Consider the following 9377-nt stretch of genomic DNA (forward strand, 5'->3'; position numbering starts at 1 on the left):
GGTCACTGTCTGGGGTAAGGACTGAAGGGAAACTTGACTTAAAGGGACTTCAGGAATCTTGATGGGTGGCAGATATATTGTGGAGATTTGGTCATAAGTGACTATAACTATTAAAATTAACTAGACTGTGTCCTTTAATTAAATGTAGTTTATTGTATACCTTATTTCTCAATAAAACTGATGAGTTAAAATGCAGTTTAAAAAACAACAAAGAAACAAATAGGACCTTGGATCTTCTCTATCATTGCCTGTTTTCAAAGGAATATTTCACATCAGCAGAAAACTGATACGAGGCAAGATAGGTTTCTCGACTGATGGATATTTGAGTTTGCAATATTCTTTGCAACACAGGATTAAATAAACACTTACAATATGGAGTACTGATTCCCTAGTTCTCTCCCCAACTTATCTTCTAGAATGACATCAACCAGGACTATAATCTTTATGCAGACTATTAAAAGATCATATATGGGGAATCTGCTCAGCTGAGAAAACATTTTTTTTCCTAAGAAAATGACATAATGATGATCACAGTAACAAAGCCCAATCCAGGAGATTAATGTTCCAAATCAACTTTACATGTTCTGCTTTTAAATAATAACAGATACCTAAAGATCATTCCTTGTATGTGAAAAGAAATCTTCCAATTAAAAGACATAGATCAATTTCCAGTTTTCCCAGCACCATTTGTTGAAGAGGCTATCTTTTCTCCAGTGCATGTTTTTGGCACCTTTGTCCAATATAGGATTTTTTTGTATTAGTCTCTGTGTCCTCTATTCTGTACCAATTGTCTACCAGTCTGTTTTGGTGCCAATCCCATACTGTTTTGTTACTATTGCTCTGTTGTATAGTTTAAGGTCTGAATGCCACCTCCTTCCCTCTACCTGCTAAGGATTGCTTAGCAGGAAGCAATTAGCTATTCTGGGTCTCTTATGTTTTCCAAATGAATTTCATGATTGCTTTTTCTATTTATATGAGGAATGCCATTGGGATTTTGATCAGAATTGCATTAAATCTGTATAGTGCTTTTGGTAGTATGGTCATTTTGATAATATTAATTCTGCCTATCCAAGAGCAAGGTAGATATTTCCATCTTCTAAGGTCTTCTCTGATTTCTTTCTTTAGGGTTCTGTAATTTTCATTATGTAGATCTTTTACCTCTTTTACTAAGTTGATTCCCAATATTTTATTTTTTTATTTTTTCCTATGTGTATCCCTTTAATTTCCTTCATCTGTCTAATTGCTCTGGCCAGTGTTTCAAGAACTATGTTAAATAGAAATGGTGAAAGAGGACATCTTCTTCTTGCTCCAGTTTTTAGAGGGAATGCCTTCAATTTTTTAAATTTAGAATGATGTTGGCCTGGGGCTTAGCGTAGATAGCCTTTAAGATGTTGAGGTATGTTCCTGTTATCCCTAGATCCATATGAAAAAAAAGAAATTAAACCCTATCTCTCACCACACACAAAACTCAACTCAAAATATATCAAGAACTTAGGAGTAAAACCAGAGACCCTGTGTCTAATAGAAGAAAAAGTGGGATTAGGCTCCAACTTCCTTAATAAGACTCCTTTGGTGCAAGAATTAAAATCAAGAATCAATAAATGGGATGGATTCAAACTAAAAAGTTTCTTCTCAGCAAAAGAAACAGTCTGTGAGATGAATAGAGAGCCTACATCTTGGGAGCAAATCTCTACCCCTCACACATCAGATGGAGCACTAATCTCTAGGGTATATAAAGAACTCAAAAATCTAAGCACCAAAAACACCAAATAACCCAATCAATAAATGGGCCAAGGAACAGAACAGACACATCTCAGAAGATGATATACAATCAATCCAAAAATATATGAAAAAAATGTTCATCATTGCTAGCAATTAGAGAAATGCAAATCAAAACCACTCTAACATTTCATCTCACTCCAGTCAGAATCGCACATATTATGAAGACAAACAACAATGAGTGTTGGCAAGGATGTGGGGCAAAAGGTACACTCATACACTGCTGAAGGGAATGCAAACTGGTGCAGCCAATATGGAAAGCAGTGTGGAGATTCATTGGAGAATTGAGAATGAAACTATCATTTGAACCAGCTATCCCTCTCCTCAATATATACCCAAAGGACTCAAAAACAGCATACTACAGGAACACAGCCACATCAATGTTTATAGCAGCATAATTCACAATAGCTAAATTGTGGGACCAACCTAGATGCCCTTCAGTAGATGAATGGATAAAAAAAATGTGGCACATATACACAATGAAATATTACTCGCGAAAATAAAAGAAATTAAAATCATGGCATTTGCAGGCAAATGGGTGGAGTTAGAGAAGATAATGCTAAGTGAAGTTAGCCAATACCAAAAAATCAAATGCTGAATGTTTTCTCTGATATAAGGAGGCTGATTCATAGTGGGGTTGGGGGGAAGCCTGGGAGGAATAGACAAATTCTAGGGCAGAGGTGTGGGAGGGAAATGGAGGGGGCATGGGGTTAGAAATGATGGTGGAATGTGATGATCATTATTATCCAAAGTACATGTATAAAGACAATAATTGGTGTTAATATACTTTGTATACAACCAGAGATATGAAAAATTGTGCTCTATATGTGTAATAAGAATTGTAATGCATTCCAGTGTCATATATAATTTTTTTAAAAATTAATTAAAAAATTAAAAGACACAGATCAAAATAAAAAGAGAAAAGAAATAAATTTCTGAAAATAAAGACAATGCAGGGACAAAATACAAATGTTTTTGATATTTAAAAAGGAGATTTTTTTCAAGGAAAAAAAGCGCTATATAAGAATTTAGCAGAACTGAAAAATCTATCAACATGTTCAATGAGAAAGTGAAAAAAAATCTACCCCAAAGTGGAGGAGTATAAAGTGAGAAAAACATAAGAGGAGGAAAATTAGGAAATAAAATTTCAGGAAAATGAGAGGAACAAAGAGATAACAATATTTCAATAATAGAAATGCTAGAAAGAATAATAAAAACAGAAGGGAGGAAATCATCAATTAAATAATTCATGAATATTTCTCACAATGGAACATGGTTCACAAGAGTATAAATTTAAATGTTGACCCCATATCAAGGAGCATTAACATGAAATTTTAGAACACCAGAGGCAAAGATCAGATTTTATTTGTTTTCAGGGAGAGGGAAATAATGGTCCCCATGAAAAGAACCCATAGTTGGGAAGGCTTTGGGCTGCTCAAGCACAATACTGGGAACTGGACACAATGAAGTACTGTCTACAAGATTCTCAGCAAATATTATTTCAAACCTAGGGCTTGATACCTAGCCAAACCATAAATCAAGGATAATGGTAGAGACATTCAGTGTCTCCAAAAAAAATCCATTATATTTCTCACAGGCAGCTATTCTAAGAAGAGCTTCATTTTAAAAAGAGGGGGAGGGGATATGCACTGACACATATAGAAACGTGGTAGGAAGTACAGGGGGAAAGCAAAGAGCAACTCTGGGATCTTGATGAAATGGAAAGCCCAGGAAGATAGCTGTAGCTAAAGGACAGCTACAGAAAGGTGGCAGGCCAGAGGGATCACAACAGATGTCTTCAAAAGACACATTTTATTGATAAAATGTTGTGTACTAAGAGGAGATTTAGACAACTGTTGATGAGTATGGATTTGAATTAGTGCTAATTATGTGAAAAATAAATAAACATGCAAAAATAGGATATTTTAGTCCAGAGGATGAACAATAGTTTTAATATACAACAGGGCTTAAAATAGCATTTATATATTTATAATTATGTAAACACTGCTCTAACCAAAATTATGATATCTGTAATGAGAAGTGGGGAGAAGATTGTGTGTGTGTGTGTGTGTGTGTGTGTGTGTGTGTGAGAGAGAGAGAGAGAGAGAGAGAGAGAGAGAGAGAGAGAGAGAGGTAAGAGGTGTGAAGTTATGGCAGTAAAAGAGTGACAAAACTCATGTTCTCAGCAGGAGACAAAGAAGACCTGAACTAGAACAAAGAGTCAAGACACAGCCATTTGGTTCTGCTATTTAAAGTACAGAGTAAATACCAAAAGAATCAGCTAAAATGTTGAAAGTAGTTTCCTCTGTAGACAGGGAAATAGGAAAAAAAAAGAGCACAATAATTTTGTCCATTATAAGCCTAAAAGAACTACTTGAATCTCCTAGCCTTGCATGTGCATATATATGTTGGGTAAGGATTAAAACAAAACCAAATGAAACCAATTAGAAAAATCAGAGTTAATATCCTGGCTTCAGGATTTCTTACTCACGTGCCTTTGTAATGATCTTCATCTCTCTTGCACACATGTATCATCATAAAATAATCACACTTTATCATCACAATCAACTTGTGTCATCAGATAGGAAGAAATGCAATTTTGTTTTGATACTAGGTAGAAATTCAAGATTAGCCTTCTAGTTTTTTCTTGCATCATCTTCTAATACCTGAATTTACCATGTTATTCTCCTTGTGCTTTAGAGTGTTTTTCTATCCTTAACACATTCCTATTCCTGTCTCTTTTCCCCCTTCCCTTGATCTGCTCATCACCCTGAACTACATATTCAGCCAAACACTATTACTTCTCCAAAGGTCATAGGTTCCTTATATACTTGATTTCCTCCATTGTTAATTTCTATTTTTTTTCTTTTTAATTTGGTACCAGGTGCTTAACCACTGAGCCACATTCCTAACCCTTTTATTTTTTTATTTTTAGACAGAGTCCATATTCTTTCCAAGTTCCAAAAGAGAAGCATGGATTATTCTACTGTTTTGTTGATTATCTATTCTATTCTATACACATCAGAATATCAGTTTTACTCCTGTTTTTCTACATTCATTTATACTTCTTTCATGGGGCTTTGTTTTCTCAACTTTGCATTTTTAATGAAAATATCCATAATGTTTGATCATTTTCTATGAAAAAAAATATTCCTAACTTCTTCTTCTCCATTTTAACTAGGTCAGGTCCTTTTGAACTGTGTGATAATCAAAATTATTATACATCATCCCTCTAAATCCCTGGTCCCTGGTAAAAACATCTCTCCCAGTTTTTCAATCAAACACTACTCTAGGTACCTCTGAGAAGGGATTTTTCCTGATGTAATTAAGATTTGAGGTTTTAATCAGTTGACCTTAAGATGAGATTATCCATGTGAGCCTGTCCTAATCACAGGACTTCCTAAAGGGTGGAGAGGTTCCTCCAGATGGTTGCTCAAGAGGAAGTCAGAAAATCCAAAGCACCATTGCTTGCTTAAAGATGGAGGGTACATATGGTTAAGGATGCAGTCGTCTCTTGAGGGTTGGAGCAACCCTTGACTAACAGCCAGCAAAGAAATGGGAACATTGCCTAAAAGTAACTGCATTCAACCAAAAACAAGAATGGACATGGAAACTGATTGTTTTCTACATCTTCAAGATGAAAATTCAGTCTGGCCCAACATAGTGGTTCACGTCTGTAGTCGCAGCAGCTCTGGAAGCTGAAGCAGGAGGATGGCAAGTTCAAAGCTAGTTTCAGCAATTTAGGGAGGCCCCAAGGAACTTAGTGAGACCCTGTCTCAAAATTTAAAAATAAATAAATAAAACGAGCTGGGGATTGGCTCAGTGTTTAGGCACTCCTGGGTTTAATCCCCAGTACCAAAAAATGAGGCCCATACCTTCACTTAATTTTAGATTAAGCCATTCCCTATTTAAACTAGTCGCCAATTTGTGGTTTTATAGTACTTTAAAATTAATTCTTATTCATTCTCATCCCCTCTCCACTCATACTTTTTCATTTTAAGTGTAAAAGTTGAACTCTAACTTTATTTGATGTACTTTTTAGGTGGTGTGATTGGGTTGAACTAATTATATGCACTCCCAGTGATCTGATGCTACATTATATATAATATTGATCATCATGATTTTCAAAATTATCATTAACTGAATTGGCCTAGAAATAAAACGTCTCCCCATTCAACCTTCCTCACATGCCAAACCAGGAGCATCAAATGCATTATTTCTGGGTACACAAGATTTCTGTTAATTATTACCTGTCAACTTTCCATCTATTTTCCCATACAAGACTCTTAATTTATATTGAATACATTTTAACTGATACATAAAAATCATACATATTTATGGGCTACTACATGATGTTTCAATACATGCATACATTGTGTTACCTTTAAATCAGGTTAAACATCTCTACCTCCTCAAATACTTCCCATTTCTTTATGGTGAAAATATTCAAAATCTCTTCTCCTAGCTCTTTGGAGTATGTAGTACATTATTATTATCTATAGTCACCCCACTATGCCCACCAGAACCTCTTCCTCCTAACTGTAACTAGTACACATTGATCTACCTCTCTCCATCTCTCTCCACACTGTTCTCCCAAGTGTCTGGTAATCACCACTCTATCCCAACTTTTATGACCTCAAATTTTACATTTTCCACATGTGAGCGTTCCTGGCTTATTTCATTTATTATAATAATCTCCAGTTCATCCATATTTTCTCACAAGAGGATTTCATTATTTTTTTACAATTTCATGGTACTCCATGGTACCTGTGCCATATTTTCTTTATCCTCTCATCAACCGATAGAACTTTGGATTGTTTCCACTTCTAAGTCCTTGTGAATGGGAGAGAAAATGGCTTTGATATACTGATTTCCTTTACTTTGGATACATATTTAGTAGTGGGATTGCTGAATTTCATGTTACTTCTTTTTTTTTGAGAAGCACCTTTTAGCTGCTTTAGTGTACATTCTCCTCCCAAAATGTTCTGGGGTTCCCCTTTCTCCACATTCTCACCAGCAGTTATCTTAAGCTTTTTTTTTTTAATAGTAATTGTTCTCATCTGAGTGAGGTGATATCTCATTGGGGTTTGCATTTGTATTTCCATGATGATTAGTGATGTTAAAAAGACTCTTCAGACTCGTTTCAATCATTTGTACATTCAAAAGCCTCATTCTTCTGACTTTAGCAGCAGCCACATGTTTCATGTATTACATTGTAGAATTCTAGAAACAGGTAATCACCACATGTTGCTGAGTTTTCAGATCAACTGCTTCCTTGCTCTGAATATTCAGTTTATGAATGTCAACATCTCATGCAAATAGTCATTTTTTTATCAACAATTTAACAATTTTCAGCCACCAGCTCCCACATTACTTTCCTGCAAGAGAGGAGTTCAGCATTTGCAATCTTCTAGTAATAATCTCAGTTACTGGATCATGACAATTAAGCCAAACCAGGATCTATAATACCAGGGATAGAGGATTACTTGAATAGATGATTTCTGCCATGGATTAAGTTATTCTTTGCATAGTGGCAGAAAACATGATACTTTCTGAGTCTCCATAATAAATATTTGTCCTTTTCTGTCCTTTAAAATTTTTAGCTTTGAATTCTTCCACAGAAACTATAGATATAAGCATAGTAAACGTTACATGATTCTGAATTTACCAGTACAACTAATCTTATGTCATCTTGCTCCTCAGAATTAGAGCTGCCTGAAATCTCAGAACCCACATAAAGCTGCTGAGTCTGGTTCATTTTGATTGCAGCCCAATTTTTCCTCTTCTGCCCCCATCGCTGTATACTGTGGTCTCCAAAGTCACCTAGATTTTGTCTTCTGCACACCAGATCTGATCTTCTCATGCTTTCTCTTCCTTCATGCCCTCAGGTTGATGCTTATATAAACATATTCAAAGGAAATGAACCAAAACAAGCAGAGTATGGGAGGTTTCTGTTTTCTTCAGCTACCACATTGCATTTCTCTTTCTTCTTAATTCATAGTTACTTGGAGCTTGTTCTCAACAAATATATTTTTAAAAATTTTTCTAGGAACATCTCCTGGAATGTTCTTTTTGTCACTGTTTGGGGCACATATAGAGACACAATTCATAGCACTTTTGAAAATGATACTATAAACTTGCTGTGAATTTTAAAACTCAATGCATTTAGCATGCTCTTTCACAGTCTTTATGTTTTATGATCTGACTTGAAATAAGCTCCAATTCTAGCTATTATTTTGTATAGCACATTGAAATAGATCATAACATTCCTTTTTAAATAGAAGGAACAAATCATTTTCACTCTTCCCATTAATGTTGAAGGCTCTTTTAGTAGCAAGTATTTGATAACATACTTCTATAGAAAGCCCTACACAGCCTACAGAGAATTTTAAATAATATAAGACTGGTAGGAAACTAAGGTCTGTACAAATAAAATAAAAAAGCCAGGAAGTACAAAGAATCTAATAGTAGTAAAATGAGTACACAGAATAGAGAAGGATTTCGGCTACCAGTTTCTTACTACATTTGACATTTCGCCAATCTTACTAGAACCCTTAAAAATATAAATTGCTTTAGGACTCGAGATTTTTCTTTAAAAATAATCCACCCATATTTTATATACAAGTCATGAGAAATAACTATTATGGCAAAGGTGTGGCCCCTGATGGAAACTGACCTTTATACTCCACTGAGATTCACTAGGCCTACAATTGCAAAGAGAAAAAGCAGACATAACTCATAACCCTTTTCACCGGCCACATTTCTATAATAGAAGCCCATGCCAATTAGCGGTACCAAATTAGTAGGAGGAATAACCAGAAAGGAGTCAGAAAGACCTACCTAACAATTTCAAATCCATTCCTGAACTATTTTTAAAACGTTTACCAGTAATTAGGCTACTCATTTTATTTGACAAAAAACTAAAGACTATGTGTTCTAATTTCCATTTACAAACAAATATTAACAGATAATAATAATGATTTTGTTAAATGTATAAGGTTTCTGGTAAATGCTTCAATAATGGCCCTGGAGAACTTACCCATATGATTGCTACCTCTTATAGAGTTCCTATGTTTGAAGGGATTTATGGCATTTATGCCTGTGGGGGAACATATGGAGTGGAGCTTTCCAGAGGCTTCTACAAGCAGTTAAGTTTCCTGGAGAGTCTTGGTTTATGTGCTCAAAGGCATCATCCTTTGAGTTTTCATTTTTTCTCAACATTCTGCCAACTCTTTTCCAACTGTAAATTCAAACTCTCTTTGTTAAAATCTTATATCATCACTCTTTCCTCTATGCTTTGAGGCACGTTGACAATCTTCATAACAATTTCAATATCACTCCTTTTTCTACAATTGAACCTTGCTTTCACCTTCATTTTTTTGTTGTTGGTAGTTGTTAGTTTGCTTTTGGGAATAGTGCAGAGAGAACCCTGGCCCTTGAACATGCTAAGTATGTGCTCTACCACTGAGCTGGACCCTTGCCCTTGACTTTGTATACTAATAGCTCTTGTTTTATTTTTTTCTCATATTTATCTACATACCTGTGACTTTGGCCAAAATATTTAACTGTTCTGTGATTTTTTTTTTTTTTTTTTTTTC

This window comes from Marmota marmota, unplaced genomic scaffold (genome assembly GCF_001458135.2).
Source record: "Marmota marmota marmota unplaced genomic scaffold, marMar, whole genome shotgun sequence".
NCBI classification, from domain to species: domain Eukaryota; kingdom Metazoa; phylum Chordata; class Mammalia; order Rodentia; family Sciuridae; genus Marmota; species Marmota marmota.